General features: G+C 47.5%; 1 protein-coding gene across 1 annotated transcript in view; it reads left to right on the plus strand.

Annotated features, from left to right (window-relative positions):
- The first annotated feature begins 143 nt into the window (after window positions 1-143).
- Window positions 144-23,357, plus strand: part of CTBP2 (C-terminal binding protein 2) — a 131,443-nt gene continuing 108,229 nt past the window's right edge. The window contains exon 1 of the mRNA XM_041461464.1: window positions 144-268. The gene's annotated coding sequence lies outside the window, so the exon portion shown is untranslated. The remainder of the gene's footprint in view (window positions 269-23,357) is intronic.

The following is a 23,357-nucleotide window of genomic DNA, read 5'->3' on the forward strand; positions in this document are numbered from 1 at the left end:
TTTTTTGTGCGGTGTGCGAGCGGGTGGCGTTTTTAAGGTGGATCTCCGGCAGGCAGAGCCCGGCGGTGGATGCGGGAAGGGATGCGGCGGTGAAGAGCGGCGCGGGGCTGGCGGCGGCCGGGGGCAGGTAAGGGAGCGGCGTTTTTTGTGCGGTGTGCGAGCGGGTGGCGTTTTTAAGGTGGATCTCCGGCAGGCAGAGCCCGGCGGTGGATGCGGGAAGGGATGCGGCGGTGAAGAGCGGCGCGGGGCTGGCGGCGGCCGGGAGCAGGTAAGGGAGCGGCGGCGGCTGCGCTTCCCGGCGAGAAGGACAAGGGAAAAGCGAGGACATCTTTGCTTTAGTCGACCTCACCGGCGAGGGGGCACAGAGCAGGCAAAAAAAAAAATAACCCGAGCAGGGGAGGGTAGGTGGAAATGTGATGGTGGTGGGAGGCGGCCGCGCAAGTTGCGCGGGTGGGCGCGGAGCGGCGGGGTGAAGTGGGAAATCTTTTGTTGTGCCGGGCCCCGCATTGTTTACTTAGTGCCGAGAGCCGCCGACAACATCTGCCGGGGGATTAACGGGGCGGCGGCGGCAGGAAAGTTTGGGCAAGGGGGGAACCCCGCGGTGCGGCGCGGCCGATGCTCCGGGGGACGCGGAGCAGCCGCCGCCTTGCGCTGCGCTTACAATTTTTATTATTTTTTCGGTGGTGGGGGGGGATAGTGTATTTAGTTATTGCCTTTTTTTTTTTTTAATTTTAATTTTAGATAGATTGCGGAGGGAAAAAAATTGGTTTAGTGTTTTTAATTTTTTTTAAAATTTTAATTAAAAAAAATTATTTTATTACTGCTGAATAACCGCGCTCGCCCCTCAGTCACTTAGCAACTCTGCACGCTTCCAGCCCGCGGAGGTGCGCGGTGTCCGCGGGGCCGCGCCTCGCTCCTTCCCTCCCACCTCGTACCCCTCCGCCAGAGCTCAGAACAATTTCCCCACTATTTATTTCTTTATTACGTATATTCCCCCCCCGCCCTCGATCTGGACATTTCAAACCCTTCCCTGCTATCCCTAGAATGGAACATCAGAGGGGGTGCGTGGATTTAGGCGCTGAGATTGTTCTTTTCACACCCCTCCGCCCCACGATATAAAAAAAAATTACATTTCCACCCCCCCCCAAACTTGCAGGACTTGCTGAGGGGGAAAGAATAGCCTTTTGTCCTGGCCAGGGACGTGCCCCCAAGGTAAATCCTGGCTGGAGCTTAGCGCCTGGTACTTCGCCGGGTCCCAGGGCTCTGGCTGTGCTGGGGAGGAGGAAAGTAGGAGATGGAGATCTCAAAGTAGTAGAAGTAATTTCTTCTTTCAGCCGCACTTCTCCGCTGCCTTTGAATTGCCTGCAATGAATGTGCGTAGCTCTAATTGAGGTACTTTAATCATTCACACTTGATTAAGTATACCGTGACCAGAGGAGAGGAATACACACGGCTGCCTAGAACGGGAGGGATGGGATGACATTTTAATCCTGTGTTTTAAAAAACATTAGTGGAGCAGGAGGAAAAAAGCGATCGGCGGTGACGGCTCGGTGTAACGGTCCCTTGTTCCCATACAGATGGTGCCTTTCCTTCGGGATGAAATCCCAGTTATTGCGGATATTTGGGCAGGGGGGAGGAAGAAAAGGCACGTACTTTTAGGTTTGTTTAAGCGGAGTGAGGGAAATAATGATAGACGAGATGCCTGGTGACAAAATGCTTTTGTTCCTGTTTCCATCAGTGCATAAGGGCGCCGACCTGCTTTAGCATTCTTTAAAGGTCTCTCTTTACTAAGGAAAATTGAAGACGGTCTCATTATAGGAGAGTGTGTTTGGAATACTATGAGCTATTTATGAATTCAGAGGTGATTGTTGGATCTCAGACATTTCAATTACGCATCCTCTAGTAAAAAAAAAAAAAAATTATTTGTAGCGATGTGTTCTGTAATCTGTTACTTCCATAAAGCTGATTTGTGCTCGAGCTGCGGAGCTGGCTGAGGGAATGGGTCCGTCCACGGGGCTCGAATCTTAAACCAAGATTTCTGTTCTTTGCCTCGCAAAACTTTCTGCTGCAGGGGCAGCCCCAGGTTCCCATAAAAGCGATTGTTTGGGAAACGTCAGCTATCGTCAGTATTTTTCTGGAAAATCTGGCGTTGTGAATGCAGGGTGGTATTTTTAGAAAGGAGCTTTTTATTTTTGGAGGCGTTTGTGAAACCCACCTGTTAGCCATTAGGGGGGACAGAGGTTGGCTTTCATCGTCAGCAAACCCGGGCGCATCTGGGGGCTGAGGGCTGTTCCTCACTTGATCCAAGCTCTTTCCAGTCATGGGCAATCAAAAAATCTTTCCTTTTCAAAGTTACAACCAAGTGTTTCTACAGCTGAACAGAAAATAAGGTAGTTCAGTCAGAGGGGTGGCACTCTCCTGTGTTTAGGAACACGGATTGCGGGAGCATTTGGCTTTTCCTTTCTCTCCTAGAATTTCAGACTGAGATGCTTCCCTGGTCCAGGGTTTTATTGTCAGTTTTATAGTGTACAAATCACAGATGATGTTTCTTGCTGTCAGCTTTCGCTCTGTTTAAGGTAGTTTTGCAGCCCGTGTGGATCTGGGGTTTGGCTGGCAGGGTGGCTCCAGAGCTGGATGCCCCGTGGAGCTGCCACCCCAGAGCCCCCTTTGCTGACAGCTCCTCTCATCCCCCACTCCTCCGGGGGCAAAGTTGTGCCCCTTTTCCACTCCTGCTTTTCCTGGATGGAAAACACTCAAAGGAATTTCCCCACAGCAAGAACTGTAGCACAAACTGTCATCTTTAGCACTGGCATTTCGGTACACAGATTTGTCACAGGGGTCTGGTGATAATATTCCTTGTATCAGAAAAAAAAAACATCAGCCTCAAAGTATGAGGTCCCAGGCATGAGCTGGAAGTAACATACTGAACCTTTGGCCAGAGAAGTTGATTTATCCATCAGGCTGGCTGTAGTTCAAATAAAACTTCTTCAGTTCAGCTGACTCTGGCAAGAATGAAATATACTAATAAAAAAACGCCTGAATCTGGGTTTGCCCAACCATTTGGAAAAGGTAGGTTAATTTTCCCTGGGTGTTTTGGGCTGTTTACTAGCTGTGGGAATTGACAGAGGCTTCACGTTTAAAGCAGGAGAAATGGAAAAGCTGCTCGGAACACAGCACTGGCAATTGACAAGTGTTTTGTTAAGATCTGGTGCATGATGCTGTCTCATAAAACCTGATGGGTGTCACATTTACTCCTCACATAGATCTAGTGAGTGTTCCTGTCTTTGCTTTGTATTTTGGTTGTAGTAAGTTAAAGAGTGAAGCTTCTGGTGAGCAGCTCTTCACTTTGGGCTGATGACTTACACCTGCCCTAGAAATTGGGGTTTTTCAGATCTCTCTGTCCAGCTGTAAGGGTGTTCAGATTATGGACTCTGAAAGGAGAAGTGGTCAGGTCTCACAGCTGAATTAAAGACCAGGTGGAGGGGGTGCAAGGTGATTTTTGGGGTCCCCTCTTGCAGGGAGCACTGCAACTTTGGAGGGGAGGTTCTAGCAAGTCACTGCTGGTTTTGCTCTGGTTATTGGGATGACAGAATTGTTTTAGGCAGGAATTGGTGTTTTCTCCATTGCTGTTTGTGGTGCTGGAAGGTGTAACTTCAAATGCAGCTTGTCACACCCAGTATGAGGATGGAATTCTGGACTGCAGTTTGTCATGGTCACATATGCCTGGGCCACCTTCCATTCCTTATGCCATGTTCCCATTGTTGGGGTTTTTTCCCTCCTTCTCCTTTGCTAAAGGAAACAAGATAAGATTTAGGTGAAAGGATAAAAATTGTCATGACCATCCTCTGCAGCAACAAGGTCTTGGAAACCAAATCTTCTCATTCTACCACCCACGTTTTCTCCTTCTGCTCTGCCCCATCGTGGTGAGGAGTCTGGGATTTTGGCACTTTACCAGGGAGTCACCACATAACATTCTGTGTGAAGTCAGCAGGAGTTTTGGTGACAGAGCACAGAAGAATCAGTGTCACTTGTTTAGTTCTACAATGGTGCTTTATAAGTGTGCTCTCCTCTTTCTTGCACCGCGAGCCCCAGAGATTTTTTTTAAGACCCAGCAATAAACATCTGGAGCTTTTTAGTTTTTGTTTCTCCTCTCTGAGGTGATAACGCAGGTGGAACATTGGAGTTTGCTTTTTGTGGGACTTGATCTGGGTGAGGGGGGACCATGATGGTGCTGTGTGGGAAGGTCATGGTGGCTCTCCTCCCAAAGCTTGGGGTTTTTTCCCTCTGTAATGTTTTCATAGAATCACAGATGGTTTGATTTAAAAGAGACCTTAAAGCTCATCCAGTTCCAACCCCCTGCCATGGACAGAGACACTTTCCATACACCAGGTAGCTCAAAGCTCCATCCAGCTTTGCCTTAAACTCTTCCTGGGATGAGCTGTGATTTGTTAGAGCCTGGTTATGTGATTTGGAGCTTCTATGGGATTACTAGAAGGAACTACAGCTGGAATAGTTTGAGGGGAAAAACTCGTGGTGGAACCAGAGTTTTGCACCTGCATGATCTGGAAGTCAGTGTGGGTGGGATGGAGTTTGCTTTGCCTGGTCTGAGGTCTGTGGTTGTGTCCTGTGTCAGGAGAAGCGTGCTGAGGAGCAAGGGCCATGTTTTGGGGGAAAACACCAAAGCTGTGGTGCTGCAGAGGATGTCTCAAAGTGCTGTGCGTGTGTCACTGCCTCTGTTCCCGCTGATGGTGTGATTCTGGGTGCTCCACATGTTTTATCCAGCGGGGAGATGAGTGTAGCTCCCAGGGTGTTGCTGTCAGACCCCTGCAGCAGCTGTGGCAGGGCTCAGCGTGGTTGGAACCAGCTTTGATGGAGCCACCAACCCTTGCCTAAGGTCATCGGTGCTGCTGCCTGGTGGGGTTGCCAATTTTGGGGGTTTTTATGGGATTTTTTGCCCATCCTGAAATCCCAGCCAGGAGCAGAGCATGCTCTGAGGGATCCTGGATGCTCATTCCTGCTCTGTGGTTTTCCCAGGGGAGGGCAGTCTCTGGAAATTTTAGGGTCCCTGTGCTGCACAGCTGGCAGGAGCTGTGTGTCCATGCATGCCAGGGTTATTTTGGATAATTCAGCCTTGTTTTTCCACATACATGGTCTTCCAGGGTGGATCAAGGTAGGCATCTTGATAGGCATCCATAAAGTGCCATCTGTTCCAAGACTTTATGTAAGATTCAAATAAAACCTGAGTTACTTGAATGCATCAGTTGTAGATTTTAATTATTAATTATTTGCTCCTCTAGCTGTATCTGGCAGTGATTTCATGTATCCTTTAAGCCAATAAAAAACAGTGGTCCTGTAACTGTCCTGCTTCTTCCTGGGCTCCTTTCCATCCCTCCTGATGGAATTAGGTTTTATATAGTTTAAATAAACCTGCCTGGTTGTTGAATTTCGGGTTCTGCTTCACCCAGGTCCTTTCCACCAGCAGCTGGAGCAGTGTGGGATTAGGAAGGATCTTTGCCACCACAGTGGCCAAACCAGGGTTTGGCAAATCCCACCATTTTTTGGGCCCAGGTGTGGAGTGCAGGGTTCCTTGGCTGGGAGAGTGTTGAGGTGCTGTAGAACCTGGTGGGGCTGATTTCCCCAGGAGTTGTGCTGCAGTTGCTCCTGTGTACATTCACTTGTGCAATGTTGACAGACACTCAGCACTGTTTCTGTGCAACAACACACACCAATTATTACAGAAATAGACCCCTGAAGCAGGCTCAGAGGGAAAACGTGGGGATTACAGACACAATATTTACAAGGAGCCAAGTCTTTAATGAGACCAGGAATAATGCAGATGGATTCTCTGTTGCTAAATATAACAGATATGTAATGGATGCTGTCTATCTTATTTTTTTTTTTTTTTAGTGATCCATTCACGCTGAAAAAAAGAGGAGCTTGTGTGCTGAAGAGATTGGCACGAAATTGTGGGATATTCCAAAATTAGCCTGGCTTTTGGTTATTACTGTAATGACTATAAATGTGTGGCTCTGCAAGGTGTGAGTGACCCTGGCTGGGAGCATGGGTGAGCTGGTGGCCTTTGGGATAGTAACAGGTGTACAAGGAGTGCAGGATTGGCCCCAAAAGAGGCAGAGGGAAGAGATGGAAATCTGTAAATCCTGTAGTTTCCATGCTGCTGGCACAGTGCTGGAGCTGGTAACATCATTGTTGGGGTAGAAAATCAGCAAAACCAGCAATGAGTCCCAGGGCTGGTTCCTGTCCCACCCTGGGCTGTGATGGGCTCTGCAGGGCTGTGGGGAATGTCCTTTGCTGGTGTTAGCTGGACAGAAAACCCTGCAAATAAATTCTCTTTTAAAAAAGGTGAGACCAAATGTAAGAGATGTTGGTGGTAGCTGTAGAGTTGTCATACAGTGTCAAGTTTTTTGTCGTTTTTATGTTGAAAAGCAGGTTTTCTGTGAGAGGGGATGTTGGAAGGAACCAGTAAATTAAGCAAAGTAATTAAGCTAAATAGTAGATGTTACATTTAAAAGTTGAGAGCCTTAAGCTTTGCTGTGATTAGTTGTGGATGAAAATAATTTCAGTTCAATATGTGGAAAAAACCCTTTTTCATTAGTTTTTGTTTTCTCACAGTTCTTAGAAGTTTCGTGATCCTGCAGCACAAGCTCGTGTAGATTTTATATTTGCCACTTGTTTGAGATCTTCCCTTTTTTTCATACAAAAATGGTACAGTTCAACATCAAACCTGAAACTGGGGCATCCCAAAGCTTAGAAGTGGAATACCTGTGCAAACTTTAGCTTCTCCCTTTGCTGGGCTGGGATCTCGCTCTGGTCTAGGCACAGGCAGTGAGGTTGTGGCCACTGGTTTTTGTTGTGGTTGTTTCTGAAAAAAAAACTCGGTTTAATGATGTGTCAGGAGGGAGAATCTGGTCAGGTGTCTCTGCTTGTCTGTTCCACCTTCACCCATTCCCCTCCCAGCCGGGGCTCTGGGCTTTTTAAGGTGCTGGCTGCCAATTTGGGGTGCTCCAGCTCAGACCATGTCTGCACATCCAAGTGCCTGAGAGGGGAATCAGTAGCAAAAACCAGAAATCAGAGCTTGAGGGAAAGGGATGCAGAGAGAAGCTGTGGCTGGTAGTGATGAGAACAACAAACAGTTCTGTAAGATGTTAGAAATAAAACTGGGTTACCACATGAGGTTAGTAGAAAAATCATAAATATTACACTTTTTGATGGGGAAAAGTAATGATATGTGAATGTTGTGGTAGAAGTGAACGTTGAGCAGTCACTGCTGTGGTCAGACCTGTGTGCTTCAGCCCTGGTGCCTCTCACTGAAGAGGTTTAGAGAGTTAACTGAGCCAGTAATGTGTGTTTTTTACTAAGTCTTGAACTACTGAAGAGTTCCTGTGAACTGTGGCAGTGCTCACCCTGTGTTGCTCTAGAAAAGCAGGAAATGGGCCAGGCTGAGCACCACAGACCTGTCAGCTCCGCGTGGGTCCTGGGCAAGCATTCTGAGGATTTGTGATGGAGGCAGGATGGTGATGCACTCAGCTCCCATTGGCATGGGTTTAGGGGCAGCGCATCCTTGAGAACCAACTTTTCTTTTTTTCACTTAAAGAGCTTGTGAATGGGATTGATAAAAGTAACTGAGGAGGGTTTGTTTCTTTAAATTCAGCTGGAAATTCAGCTTGGTACAACATCACTCTTTGGCCTGGGGATGTGCAGAACAACTGGCCAAGCCCCAGCTGAGTGTCAGCCCTCAAAATCCGGTGGTAAAACCAGGAATAATTTCCAAACAACCCTTTCCAGAAGCCTCCCTGAGCACTCATTTTTGTCCTCACGCTGCTTAATGTTTGAGCAAGCTGTGATAAGGCAGAGAGTCACCGCAGCTGGAGCTTGAAATGTCACCAAGACTGGCAGAGTGGTAAATAACAAACAGGAGTGACTGCTGGTGACAGCAATTTGTATTGCTTGGCTACAAGCAGGTAATATTTCTCAGATGGCCAACTGTAAATTCCTCTATCTCAGAGCAAACAAGTCGGGCTGTAGCTCCAGGATGCTGTCTGGAGAAATCACATCTTTATGGGGCAGCGGGGAGGCAGGAGCCAGCACCACTAAGATGATGTTATGGCCAAAGGTCTTGTGTGCTCCTTGTCTGCGCTGGCAGGTGGCTGCCAGGCTGGAGGAGGGAGGTGGCAGCCACCCTGTCCCCTGCTGCCTGTCCAGGAGGGACGGGGAGGGCTGTGGGAATGCCAAAGGAGCCAGGAAGGGATGCAGGGGAAGGGGCCAGGACCTCTGTCTGCCTGACTTATCCAGGAGAATGTTGGAAGGTAAATTAAGGGAATTAGTGTTGTCACAGGGAAAATAAATTGAGTAATAAAGAGTTCTTGGGTCTAGCAGGTAGAGTTTAACAAGACCTGAAAGCTGGAAGGTGAAGCCAGAAGAATAGAGCTGAGATCTGTGGTTTCTGCACTGATGGTGGTGGAAGAGGCTGCTGAAGGTGCTGGTGATTTCTCCACCTTTGGAAATGCCAAGTTCAGGCACATTTGTTCATTGGAGTGAGTGTGGCTCAAGCAGGGATTGATTTAGGTAAGTTGGTGTGCAGCACGTCAGGCTGGAAAATCACAAGGGTCTCTTCTGACCTCAGAATCCATGAAAGCCCATCCTTTAAATGAGAGCATCTAGGGGTTTGCAGATCCCAAGCATCAGTGTGACAGATTTTCTTCCAGAGGGTGACTTGCAGAGAGGAGACCTCTGTCTGGAGGGGGAGATTGCAGGGTGGGACCTTGAGCACTCAGGAAGGATTTTGGGTTCTTCATTTCCCACCATTTCCTTAGAGAGTGCCTTGTATCTGTCACAGAGATGAATTACCTCTGGGCCAGCACCAGGTACTTGGCACAGGGTGAGAAGTTCACAGGGACAGTATTGGTCCATTTTGTGGCTAATGCCTGGGTCGGGTGAGAGTTAATTTAGGTGCAGGGTTCCTTTTTCTGATAGTCATTTGCTGTATCTAACTGTGCAGAATTTAGTCAAGCTCCCAGCCAGCTCCTGGTGATCCATGGTACATCAGAAATAACTCTGTCCCTGGTGAGAAACCTATGAGCAGAAGAGTGAAAACAGATCACATTCAGATTTAAGCATTAATTGTACATTGCTGGGGTAGTGGTAGATATGAAAGCAATGTGTTTGCATGTTTATATTTTGAAGTGGGAATATCCAGCTGGATGTTTGCAGGTTTACTCTGCTTTGAGGTGAGTTTGCAGGTGGGTCTGCCCATCCCATCCATCATTCATGGCTGGGGGCTGTGGGGTTGCTGGGCTCTGGTCTGTGTGGTGCTTGGGTGTGCAGGAGCTGTTATGGCAGGAACATTGTTTCATATCCCTTCAATATGTGTGTGTATCTATATATATCTGTGTCCACCTGTATACCTGTATATCTACCCACGTATCTGTGCACTGAGGTCTGTCATGTCTATCTCAGTTTACACTGGGTTTTTATGTCTAGAAGTCAAATATGTTAAACAGTGGCAAAGAAAACAAGGAGTGTAAAAATGTCAAGCTGACAATGTTGATTGGTTTATTTGGCTTCTTGAGGTGTCCCTGTGCTGTCTGATCTCTGGGAGAGGAGCTGGAGCAAAGCAGGAATTTGTTGGTGCAATTAAAAGCAGGACAGTGAGATGGGCTCGCATGGTAACACAGCCTGTGAATTAAGGACATTTAGATGTTTGGCTTTGTATGATTTAGCTCAAACAAACAAACATTAATCTCATTACTCAAGCAAATGAAATAAACCTTTAAGGCACTTAAACCATGCTGATGGTAGGTGTCTGTCAGAGCAGTGAGCCCCATTTCTGCACAGGGCATCTCCTCCTGCGAGTAGCTCACTCCTGGCTGTAAGTGCTCACAGCACGGGCAGCTGCTCTGGGGCTGCTGGAAGGATCCCACAGCTGCTCCTGAATCCCACTGGGATCATCAGTCCAGCTCCTGACCCTGCAGACACCCCAACAACGCCACCTTGTCCAAACGCAGCCCTGGGGCTGTGCCCCTTCCCTGGGGAGCCCGTGCAGTGCCCCACCACCCTCTGGGGGAAGAACCTTCTCCTGATACCCAACCTGAACCTCTCCCCACGCATCCTCCTGCAGTTTGGGAGTGGCAGAGCCAAGGGCACGGAAGGTGAAAGGTTTTGCTGCCAGGCAGCAGGCACTGCTGCCCATGCTGGCGTGAGTCAGCCACGTCGCTGTGTTGCTCCTTCATCCTTGCGTTGTAAAAGATGGGATTGCAAAGGTCCTCGTGGGGAATGTAACAAACCCCCCTGATGCTGTCACACACAGCCGTGTTTTCCTGTGTGCCACGTCCTTCCATCGCTCTGAGTGTAATGGATGTGACAAACCTCAGCCTGGAGACGTTGGGGATTTTCTTTTTAAGTTCCTGTGGACTGCACTTTCTTTAGAGGAGAATGTAAGAATTTTATTAACTTGGACGTGCCAGGCTAGCCCAGGAATTTTCTGCTGTCTTTCAATTGGATTTGTTTGGGCTTTGGTTAGGCAGGGAAATGACTGAACTACATGTCATGTTTATAAGATCAAGAGTACCTTGCTATTTTCACACAGATCTCTTAATAGAGATTAAACACAAAATAAAGCAGAATGCATCAACAGTGTTATTCCCATAAGCAATATTGTAACTTGTATGCAGTGTAATTATATTTTGTACACTTGCCAATTAAGCAGTTACGCTTTAGAGAAAAATTACTTCCAAGAGATGGAAGAAAAGTATTGCAGTAAATCAAATAAAATATACATGTGTTAGAGGGTTTTGTGCATGCGGCTGAAATGTTAAAATTTCCTGCTGTGTTCAGGCTGCGGTGTGCATAATGATGCTCCGTGTCCAGTAGCTTTTTTTAGGACTTGAAAATAGCAGATAGAAGGAAAAAAAGGCATGAAAAATACATTGCTTCCTGGGCTAGGTACATACCAGGTAAAGCTGAGATGTTCAGTGGGTCCTGACCTCCTTCTGCTCTGCTGCTGAGCTCCTGGCAGGCACCCCGAGGTCAGGGGCACCCCACAGCTCATGGCCACTGCTGCTCCACAGACTCAGGGAATCCCAGAATGGTTTGGGAGGGAAGGGACCTTAAAGGTCATCCCTGCCATGGCAGGGACACCTTCCCCTGTCCCAGGTGCTCCCAGCCCCAGTGTCCAGCCTGGCCTTGGGCACTGCCAGGGATCCAGGGGCAGCCACAGCTGCTCTGGGCACCCTGTGCCAGGGCCTGCCCACCCACCCAGGGAACAATTCCATCCCAAAATCCCATCTAAATGTCTCATCATCACCCCCATCTCCACCAGTGCTGTGGGGTTACCAGGATGCTCCAGGTTTCTGGCCAAAGTCAGAGCTCAGCAGCCCCAAAACCTCTCAGAACCTGAAGGCCTTTTGTGTTCTGCTTTGTCTCTTCCAAATCCCATCCCACTGCTGTGAGTTTCCCTGGTGCACCATATCTTTCCCTGTTGGCTGGTGCAGAAGAAAAGGGCGCTTGGAAAATTGATGTTTGGCTGTGAATTCAGTGACCATCCCTTGGAATCTCAGATACCCTCAGCACTTAATATCTGCCCTACGGGGTCGTGCAGGTGTTGGCTTGTGTGGGTGATGCCATGTTCAAAGGCAACAAGCCAAGTGTCAAAACCCTGAAGTAACCTGCATGAAAGTGCACCCAGAAACTCTGGTAATTCCCTGGGAATTACAGGAAACTCTGTAAAGTCATAAGGAAGTTACCAAGGTACTGATACTTGCTGAGCAGGCACAGAATCAGTCCAATAGCTGTTTAATTATTTTTCCTAATGTAAACTTTGTGCAAGGGGAGTGTTAAGGAGTTAAAGCTGCTGATAGATATGATACAAGAATTTTTTTTTATTGCACTAAGAGGTCTTTATTTGAGGGTTTCAAAACATTTTGAAGAGCATCAGGTTAAATGAGCTGGCCAAGATTGTGGTCAGCTTGGATGGGGCTTGGAGCAACCTGGTCTAGTGGAAGGGGGTTGGAAGATGATCCTTAGCCCCCTCCCAACCCAAACCATTCTGTAATTCTGTGTTGTGTGTCTAAAATGGATGAGAGCCCTGTGGCTCTTGCTCCCCATCAGCCCTGGGAGCCTCTGTTTGTGTAAGATCTCTTGTATTTATTTCCTCTGAATCACCAAATGAACATTTTAATCTGGAAATCGCAGCATTTTTTTTAAAATCACTTTCCATCATAGAGAATTAGGAATATATCACTTGAAATGCATCAAACAAATATATCAAAGTGAAAATAAAACCCTCAGAAAACTCAGGTAAGGTCTGATGGGAGGGAAGTGATGCAGACACTTCCTGAATTGTGGCTGGTGGCCTGGTGACCATCCCTCCCTCGCCAAAAGCCATGGGATGGGTCGGGATCTGGGATCTTCTCCTGCCTCCCTGCACCAGCACACGGCTGCAGCCTGGGCTTGGAAGGGTTTCCTCACGTTGTAAAGTGTGCTGTGCAGGGGAATCATTTGTCAGCAGTTTAATGGTGGTCCTCCTTGAAGGATACGTCAGTGTTTGCAGCATAATCCCCTTTTACCTGAAGGGTTTAACCAGCCAGAGCATTGTCTGCTGTGATGTGCATCTTTCCTCCAACTAGCTAATTAAAAACAAAAAAAAAACCACTTTCCAAGTGGCTCTGCTGTCCCTTGCTGAGCTCTGTAACACACAGGCAGTCCTGTAGGTCAGACAAGGGAATCCAGGTGTTTGTTTTTGGGGTGTGGCTGCCTTGGGGAGGCACAGGGCTGGCCAGGGGGCTGCTGGAGCTGTGTGAGCAGGGCTCTGTTCAGCAGCCCAGGCTCCCACACCTGCAGCCTTTGGAATGAGCTGGGTGTCCTCTGAGGTGCCCATGTCCTGACTGGGAATGGCTGAGCCTGGCTGGCCTGGCTTGTGGTTTCTCTGTTTCAAACCTGCACATTTTCAAAAGCTTACCAAAGGTGTTTGCGTGGAAAAACTTGCCATGGGGGTTTTGTTTAAAGATGACAAAGCAATGAAATAAAAGAAAATGATGTAGGGTAGGGTTACCAGCTGCCCTCCAGCTCTGTTTTCCTGGACCCTGCCTTGCAGCATCACATCCCCATATGGGTTGTGGCAGCTTCTGCCTTCCCCAGCCGCGCTCTGGGGAGGATGAGGATGCTCTTGGGCAGGCTACCACTCACTGCTGGGATTGCTGTGGGGTTCCATTCCCCTCCCACTGCATTTCCACTCCCATGTGGGTCCCTTACCCCCTCCCCTGTCCCTTTGCTGTGTTGGATACACACGGATGCTGTCGGGGCTGTTCTTGCTCCCCTCCAGCCCTGTGCCTCTGCATCCTCAGGAGGCTGGCAGCCAGGGCACGTTTATTTCTGGGGGTTTATTTTTAGCCTGATGCTGCTGGCCCTGCTGTTGGTGCTGGCCATCACTCTGTGATCTGATCAAGGTGCAGTGGGGCCGTGGCTGTGGCTGTGGGTGGGATTGTTCCCCTGGGGCATCATTCCTGGCCTCCATCCCAGTGGGAATCACCACCAGGCTCTGTTGTTACCCACAGCAAGCAGGAGTGGTGGGGATGTGCTTAGGTTTGGAAGTGCTGAGGGCTAGTTACAGGACAAACTGCAAATTTCATGGAAGGTTAAATAAATGTTCACCCCACATTGTCCTGGGTGTTTACGTTTTGTGAAGGTTTCTTGCCTCTCTACTGACTTTGTCACAGATTAATTCCTGGATTTATTTGTAGCTACATTGCTTCCAGCAAGTTTAGGGGAATTGTCCCAGTTCTAAAATCATCTAATTTTTTTTTTTATATCATGCAGTTCATTGCCTTGAAAACTGTACTGTGAGTCATACTAATAAAAAGTGAGTCTAAATTGGATTTGGCATCACTTTTTTTTTACCAACCTAGCACAAAAAGGCCAACCTTCTGCTCAAGATGCAGGACTTTGGTCAAGTTGAAGAGTTTCCTTGTTGTACCTTGGGTTTATCAATGGCTCATAACCTTTCCTCCTCTCTCTCTCCACCATCCCAAGCCTTTCTGATATTTTAATTTGAGAAGAAATAAGCCAAGGTATGCTCTGGGTATAAGGAGATGATTATCATAACAGAATAACTACGTTTGGGTACTTGATTTGATTTGTTAGCTGGAAGATTAGTCAGAAAGCAGAGAAGAAAATGAATGCGTTGTTGACTGAAGGAAGTTATTTATGAGTTTTTACTTATGTTTGAAGGAATTCCCCCTGTGACTTAAGTAGCAGTGCGATTTACGGCCTCTCACATTGGCTAGCTGAATAAATAAATAGAATAAAGACAGGAAGAATAAAATTAAATGGTACCAGGTTTTGTGGGTGTAAAGTTTCTGTTGTGGAATGCAGGAAGCGATGGCTTCCAAAAACCCAACTGGACAAATCAACAAAAATAATGCCCGTGTTGCACCAGAAGAATGAAATCCTAGCATGTTTTGCATTAATTACAGTGTGGCAGGAGAAATGCTTGTGTACTCACACACTCTGTATGGAGTTTGTGTTATGGTTCTGTAATTTTTTCCATAACTGTCTTAAGGTATTGTTCCTTCCCTGGCCACTTCCCCCATTCCTGCTCCCACAAATCAAGCAAGCAGCGTGATCCAGGAGGGAGGAATGGTGTCTGTGCTGGACACCTGACACTGAGAACTGAGAGCTGCTGGTGCTGTTCATTGTGGTGGAGAGGGAGGAGGATGGGGGTCTGCTGGCTTTGGAAACACTCAAGGAGTGAAGGGGCTGCGTGGAAGTGGGGACGGGTTTGGACAGGACCAACACCTACAGAGGGGACTTTGCAGTTGTCATTGGGAAGCTCATGCTGGGAATTGACAGAAAGCAGTCTGAGAGGAGCCAGGGTGTCTGCTGCTGCTGCTGTCACAGCAGACGTGGGGTTCATCTGGCCCCTCCGTGGGCTGCTCTCCAGAGATGTGCCGGGTTGCTCCATGGCAAAGCAGAGCCTTCCCAAGGAGGCTTTGAGCACCAAGCATGGTTATCACTTGACTGTTAAATCTTGTCACTCCACACTTGGTGTTTTTAAGTCGTGTCCTGGGTCAGCAGGGTGCAGTAAAGTGGAAATAAAGGCAAACCTCCTGCTCTGGCTCAGAAGAACGCTGGTGACGAGTGCGCTGATTCTGTCAGAGGGAATCAGGGATGTTCCTGCGCCTCGGAGCGGGGATGGGAGGCCAGGCTCCGCTCTCTGCCACGCTGCTGTGGTGATGCTGATTTACACCAGCTGCTGACGTGCTCCAAAACTGTGTTTCAGAGTAGCTCAGATGTGGATCAGACTCGCTGTGCTTTTGGGAAGCCCACCGGGCAGATCTCCTGCCTTTTCCAGGTGGCATGTCCTGCACTGGCAGAGCTTGGGGGGAAAAAAAAATAAAATAAAAAAAAGCCAGTCAGAAAGCAGCCTGGTGACATCTCCCAAGGCTGCCATTCATGGGTATTAAACCTTCAGGGACTGAAGGTGTTCTCCTGTGGGAATGGCCTGCCTGCAAATGCTGCATGCACAGTGTTTGGTGGTTGGTTCCTCCACTCGTTCCTTGGAAAGAAAGGGAGTCCTGCCTGAAGCCCAGACCATTTGTTTTTATGGACAAAACCTGTAGGAAGACCTTATGGAGGTTTGGAAATTAGTTTGGACTGGCTGCAGTTGATTTAAGCATTAAGAAAGCTTAACTCTTGTGCTCCCCAGCAATCCAAAGGGATTGGTGGGACTGGACTCCACCAGCCAAGGGGGATGGACACAGCCAGCACTGAGCTGGTCCCATTTCCATCTCAGGTGTTTGCTTGCTCTTGTGTTTGTGTGTTACCACATAGAAAAGCAGCTGGGTACGCTGAGAAGCAGAGACAGAACACTAATTCCTTGCTGTGCCTACCCTGCAGATGAGTCTTGGTCAAGGATCACTTGCCAAGTGCAAGGAATGGGAATAACACTGCCTCAGCTAGCCAAAAGCTTCCTTGGTTTTTGTGGGAGCAGGACAAATGGTTTGGATGGCATGGAGAAGGTGCTGTGCTGTCAGGTGCTGGGTGCCCTCACCTGGGAAGATGATCACGTCCTTCAAGGGGCTCTGTGAAGAAATGAGCTTTCCCCGTGTGGTGTGAGCTTATCCAGGTGTGGTGGGTGTCAGGCAGGATCTCCTCTGGTGGCCCAGCTCTCCTGGGTTCTGCAGGAGATGTGATTTAGGGGAGGAGCTCTAGGGGCAGTTTCTCATAGTTCAGAAACCCATGGAAGTGGATGTACCTTCCTACAGTGTTCATCTTTCCCTGGCTGTATTTAAAGAACGTTTCTGACACTGATCATCAGTGTGGTGTCAGCAGAAGGTATTGATAGACCCATGAGCCTGAGAGCAGCTGCTCATCAGGGGATTGGGTATTGATATTTATGCATATAAATATTTATTTATTACGAGTTCCAAGCTCATCTTTGGGAATCCCCTGAAATCTTTGTCACCCCTTGCAGTGGTTGGTGGAGGGAAGGAAGGACACTGGTGGAAAATTACTTTGTTCCCCCTCACACGCTGAGCCCACCAGTGTGTTTTTGTCCATGGTGGGTGGGTGTTGGAGGATTTTTAAGCACGGGGTATAAGCTTGAAGACAGCCAGATTTGGTGGTGATGGTGATTTATGTCACAATGGCTGTGCTATAATTGGCTATGTTATACACCAAAAGTTGAGAGAGCAGTAGAATAAAATCTTTCAATAACGTGCAACAAATTTTCATCATTAAGGAGTAACTATTGTGTATGTTGGGTTGAGTAATTATAGAATACAAGGAAGATTTGATACAGGAATTGTAGCTTAATCTCCTGCTCTTCATTACGTTTTCCCTTTGGAGGTAGCAAGAAATGGGAGGTATATTTTATTTTCCAGTTTGAATATGCTTGGTCAGGATGGCCTTGCTTTTGATGTTGCTTCACGGGGGAGAATTTACAGTGGGGATTTCCATTAATGCTGATGAGAGTTATGCCTGTGCACTTCACTGACCTGATGACAGAGGGGAAGAAATAATCATTAAATTCTTTGTCTTTAAAAAAAATAAAATGACCCTAAAATGTCCAATATGTCAGTGGGGAGCAACTGGGAATGGGAGCTGCCATCATTGCTGCACTTGATCATTCACTGGTAGAAAAGGGAAAGGAAAAACAGTCCAGAAATGCATTCTAAGTGGGGTAAATAATGAATAATCTAAGGATAGATATTGTGATTATAAAACAAAACATACAAGTTGCTCCTGTAAAGTTGTTGGAAATGAGTTGCAGTGGGTTTTCTTTATGTGTGTGATTAACACACTCTCCCATTTAAAGCCATTAGGGGTAGTGCTGCACTTGATTTAAAGTAAGTGCAGTTCATATTTTCGGTTATAAATTTCAGGCGTGCTGGTAAGAAATCATCAAAAAGTACAATTCTTCATGTAGAGGGAGCACAAATCCATCTTATTGCCTCTAGAGAAGAAGTTGTTCTTCTCCTGCAGCTGGATTTTGCTGGTTGGGAAGGGCTGGTTGTGTGCTGGGGAATTAGAGCGAGCACAGAGTTAATGGGAGCTGTTGTGACACATCTTTTGTAGGGGAGTCTGTCGAAAGGGAGTGAGGAAAGGGCTATACCTAATCAGTATAAATGTCAGTAGCATATTTTAATAAATTCTTGATTTTGCTTGGACTGTTTGCAATTGCATATTTAAAAGGAATCTGCCATCCCCTTTCGAAGGTATGTGACATTTAAAAGATCTGTAAAGAAGATTGGTTTGACAGCTTCAAATTACATTTGAAAGAGTTTTTTCCTTTCAAAACAGAAAATGAATACTTCCTATTCTAAATGTCACTGCAGAGACATAAACATGTTTAATCAAATTATATATTTAATTTATGTAAAACGTAATTTTTTATTCATGCAAGAGACTCACTTGTTACATTTACACCGTCTCCGAAGCTTCGGAAAGTTGGTGAACTGATGAATCTCTTGAATAAATCACCGCTCAGCAGTTTTTCAGACCCTTCCAAAATAGCCTTTGGCTTGTTTTTGGCTCTCCCACATCCAGCTGGGATTGCCATTCTGCCTTCATTAGCAGAGATCAGGGGTTGGCTGGGTCTCTCCAGGGTGGAGGGAGCAGCTCCCCAGAGGAGCTGGTGTGGTTGGAGTGGTGCTGGTGATGGGTTTGTCCTCTTGCACGGTTATCGTGGTGAGCCAAAGTGATGAAGCTGCTGGGCCAAAGCTGAGAAGCTTCTCCCAGGGGAAAGGAGAAGCTGTGGGATGTGGTGCTCTGCACTCCGGCTTTCACAGCCTTTGTGTCAAGGGCAGGTCTGTGAAGCAGCCCAGCAGGTCTCCAGGAGCTCTGGCTGCTGGCAGGAGCAGGATGAGGAGCAGGGTGCTGTGCTGCTGAGCAGATCTCCAGGAGATGAGGAGCTCTGGACAGGAGCAGGTTGAGGAGCAGGGTGCTGCCCATGCTGGGCAGGAGCTCTCTGGAGCTGCTGGCAGGAGCAGGGTGCTGCCCATGCTGAGCAGGAGCTCTCTGGAGCTGCTGGCAGGAGCAGGGTGCTGCCCATGCTGAGCAGATCTCCAGGAGATGAGGAGCTCTGGATGCTGGCAGGAGCAGGATGAGGAGCAGGGTGCTGCCCATGCTGGGCAGGAGCTCTCTGGAGCTGCCCCTGCCCATCTCTGGCCCTGCCAGCAGAGCCTCTCCCAGGCTGGAGCTGGCAGTGCATCCCAGTGCTTCCAGGGCAGCCTGCTTCTCAAGGAAGGACCTTGAGCAGCAATCCGGGGAAAAAAAAAAAAAAACCAAAAACAAAACAAAAGGGGACTGTTGTCCCAGCCTGCTGTCAGCAGCTGTGTGTCATCAGCTGGTGTCACCCAGCTCAGGATGGATGGGCATCCAGTGCCCATCCTTGGGCTTTCCTGCTGAGAGAGGAAGCAGTTGGACAGGAATCAGTGTCAACAAAGAAAACCAGGGAATTCAGCGATTTTGCTTTGTTCCTGTTTTTGTGTCTGAAAGCTGCATGGGTTTGCTGGGCAAGTACAGATGCTGAACTCATGCCTGGCCCAGAAAAGGTTGGGACTGTGAGGTTGTTCCTGCCCTGGTGTGAATAGAGCAGGGCTTGGCAAACCTTTGAGGATGCCCTGTTGTGTTGCTGCTGTGTCTCCGGGGCATCAGGCAGACCATGGGTGAGCTGGAGGCTGCTGTGCAGGTCCTGAAAGCCAAGAGGAGCTCAGAGTGTAGTCATGTTTCTGGAAACCTTCTCGGAAGGGGGTCAGAGCAGGTCCTGCAGGCTCCTCTGCCCAGTCCAGCGGAGCAGTTTGCTGGGACACTGGCCTTGGAGCACTGTCTTGCTTTATACAGCTCCAGTGGTGCCATCCTTTTCCATTTCTTGACCTCATCAAGAACTGCAGGTAGTAATTCTGGTTTAACTGTTCACTGATCAGGGAAAAGCCACAGCACTGGGAGTTAATTGCAGCTCTCAGGCTGTGCACCACTGCCTGGCACGTCTGCTGGAGGGCAGACCTGGACTGACATAAAAGCTTGGGATACACCAGAAGGCAGAGTCTGATGGTTTATTTGGTAGATTCCTGTGTACTTTGGAAGGTGCACAGTGAGGGCAGAACGAGTACACTCAGCATGGATGCTGGAGGAGAAAGCTCAGAAGCCTGAGGGTCCTCAGGTAAATCCATCTTCCAGCAGAAAAACTTGCCAGGCATTGTTCATCTAAGATGCCTCATGTTCTCAACATCTAAAACTTCTCTGTCCTCCTCATGCTCCTGCAGGTGTATTTGTATGTGATTATTCATGTAGGACATGGCCAAGACAGGGGACCTTAAGAGAGAGTCTTAAATGAGTCCTGCTCCATGTGGATGTTGTGGCTGTCACAGCTCTGCCCATCAGGCCTCCCTTGAAAAAGGACATTTTCCTTGGGTAAACACAAATATGTGAAAGAGTTTGGATCTTTCAGCTCTCTCTTTTTTTTTTCTTTTTTTTTTTTTTAATAGCAAGAGGGGTTGAGCGCATGAAGTGATATTGACAAAGCTATAATTTCACTAATTAGCCAGCTGTCATCTGTATGGAAAATGACAGGGAATATTTCTTTCCTGGTCTGTAGTTTACTTAGAAGGGAAAACGTCTCTCTCTGAAGATACACGGGAGCTTTCAGTTTGCTGAAAGCACTGAAGTGTCACACAGGGGGAGGCATTTGACACCTCATCCCTCCAGGTGTCCAAGGCCAGGGAGGATGGGGCAGGGAGCAGCTTGGTCTGGGTGGAGATGTCCCTGCTCACTGCAGGATGGGGTGGACTAAACAGCATTTAAAAATCCCTTCCAACCCAGACTCTTCTGTGATTCTGTGTGCGTTTTTTGAGATTCCAGGAGCTCCTGAGTGCATCCCCAGCATTGGCCTGATACCAGAATGGTGCAGGAGATAAGAGAGGGGTTTTGCTTTGCACCTGCTGATGTAAAATTTCCTGATTTTTCTCCTTCTCTGGGATTCTGAAAGCATCTTACTGCAGGGTGAGGGACAGCAGGCTGCCATGTGGTGGGTTCAAAGTGTGGTCTGAAGGGTTTGTCCTCTGTCTCTATCCTTACATCGGTCTGGAACTGAAACTGAGGCTGGCCAGATGGATCCAGAGTGTATTTTGTATTTATATTTTGTTTCATTAAAAAGATAAAAAAAACCCCCTTGAAAATAGCAATATTTATAGTTCAGACACAGTAGGTTGGTGTGGAGATTTTGGACAAGAGTAGCAAACAGTAGAGATTTTCAGTGTGTTCCTCCTTTATGTTGTAGGGGAAGTGCACAGTCTATAGTTTTTTTATTACCCATTTCACCATGAAATATGTTGCAACATTAAGTTGTATATTTCCATTGAAATATATGGCAGGAATAAAATTCCAGATAAAAGGTAACTATTTGACATTCTGTATAGTTGTTGTCATGCTGTTAAAATAACACATTGACTACTAACTTGATATGAGACAAAGATGAAGAGGAAGCTGTGTCAGCAGGAATTTCTGAGGAGCTCTCTAGTGCCAACAGTGCTGTCCCCTTCCCTTGGAACTGCAAAGGCAGAGGTTGCCCTCAAATATTAACATCCTGAGAACTTCAGTAAAATAATCCACCCTGCCAGTTTCAAAAGAAAATATACTTGCAGTACATTTCAGCAAAATGATGTTTAAAATTTGTTTTCACCCTGCATGGGCTCTGCTGTAGAGAGTTTCAATCTAAAATTAGAAGAAAGTGGAGGCAAAGTGCAGTTAGCTGAGTTAATAAGATTTCAGGAGATTGCAGTGCCTCACTGGCCAAAGCCCTAATGCTGTAGAGGGTAGGATTATCCCAGCTGAGTCAGCTAAATTAAAATAATTTTAATTTAATTTTTAATTCAATTTTGATGTTGCAGTATGTATTTTATCCATCTGATGTAATTGCTGTCTTTAAAGCTTTTGATGACCCTTCCATCAATGGTCTTTGTCCCCTGTCAGGACCTGTCCTGCAGTTGCTGTACTCAGTGCAAAGCACCTATGGCAGAGGTTACATGGAGAAGCTGTGGCTGCCCCTGGATCCCTGGCAGTGGACAGGGCTTGGAGCAGCCTGGGACAGTGGGAGGTGTCCCTGCCATGGCAGGGGTGGCACTGGGTTATTCCCTGTCATCCTGTGGGTCTGTGAAGGGGCGGTGAGGACGGTACCTGGGCAAGCCTGGCTCACCTTGCAGCCAGGCAGGTCAGGAAGCCCCTGCCAAGCCCTTGTGGCACCTCTGCCACGAGAGCTGTGAGCTTGGACATCACCAGCACTATTTCCAAGGTGATTCTCTATTAAAATACTACTGAAAGTGCTCAGGGACTGACTGGTGGGTAGTGGTGCATTGCCCCAGCAGAAGTGCTGCGCTCTCTGATCCTTTGGCCATCCCATCCTGCTGGTGGCAGGACCCACCCTGAGCTGTGCCAGCATCATTCTTTTGGCAGCTTGGAATGTTCTTTCCTGCCCACAGCCTGTGCATCCCACTGTGTGTGCCCTCCTGTGGGCATGTCCCCAGAGTGTCACCCCCTCCCACTGCCCATTCCTGGCATGGCAGGAGGTGTGTGCCCTCCTGTGGGCATGTCCCCAGAGTGTCACTCCTTCCCACTGCCCATTCCTGGCGTGGCAGGAGGAGGTGGATCAAGCCCAGCATTGTGTGGCAGGAGGTGTGTGCCCTCCTGTGGGCATGTCCCCAGCGTGTCACTCCTTCCCAGTGCCCATTCCTGGCATGGCAGGAGGAGGTGGATCAAGCTCAGCATCGTGGGGTTCCTGTCTGAGCATCCAGGTGCTGCACAGCATTTTGACACCTGGGTTTTACTTAAGTTTTTACACCTGAGTTTCTATGTGCTTTGAAGTTTCTGGGCTGCACTGGAGCTCCTGTTTGTGTGCCAAGGTGTGGTCCCAAAGCAAGGAGAAGTGTCCCAGCTCTGCTCCTGGAGAAGTCACTGGGAGGGTTAAACCCACCCTGCTGCAGAGCCCTGCCTGGAGAATTACTGTAAGCACGAGCTGGTATTAAAAGCTCCTGGAGATAACACTTGTGGCAATCTAGCAGCAAAATGGAATAGCTTGGTAGTAAATTAGATTTTTAGTCAAATAGAAAAAAAATGTTCATTTTCCATTGTAGTGGCAAACTTGGTTTTTTTGCACAATGTGTTATTTCTTCGCTTTTCATACACACGTTTCCCGTGCTATTTATAGATTTACATGTGTGCAACTTGAAACCAGTCAGTTTGAAATGTTCTAATCTCAGATTTTCCATAAACATTCCTGCCTGTACTGAGACCCCTGTGCACCGAGTTTATGAAAACAATCCCCTCTGGGCAGAGATTTTTCTAATTCCCTGAATATAAGGGGAGAAATTTATAATGAAGTGTTGGTAGGACCTTTGGTATAATGTTGTGAATATTCCTGTCTGCAGACATGGGAAGGATTTGCTCTCAAGCCTTTTGCTGCATAAAGGATAATTTCACATTCATATTACTGTTTTTGTAACTAAATTTCATGGAAAACGTGCTTTTAAATATGTGAAGAGTTCTGCTGTGACAACATATACTTAAAATGCCTCATTCAATGTGAAGAATTACTGCAAAATAATTGATTCTGCTCAAATGTCTTCTCTTAAGCAGGTTTAATGTGCGGTATAAGAGGCCTTGTGGAGTGTTATTTCAGACGTACACACAATAATATTAAGTTATTTGGCTTTCTCCCCATATGTTAATACTTAAAGTCTGGCCTGACAGACATTAATGTTATTAAAGGGCTTTGCAGGGGAGGCCATTGCATCATTGCTGCTGTAATCATGACAAGTGTGGGATGTGCAGGTTGGGAACGCCAGGAGCTC

This window comes from Pyrgilauda ruficollis, unplaced genomic scaffold (genome assembly GCF_017590135.1).
Source record: "Pyrgilauda ruficollis isolate IOZ18807 unplaced genomic scaffold, ASM1759013v1 scaffold15, whole genome shotgun sequence".
Classification (NCBI taxonomy): domain Eukaryota; kingdom Metazoa; phylum Chordata; class Aves; order Passeriformes; family Passeridae; genus Pyrgilauda; species Pyrgilauda ruficollis.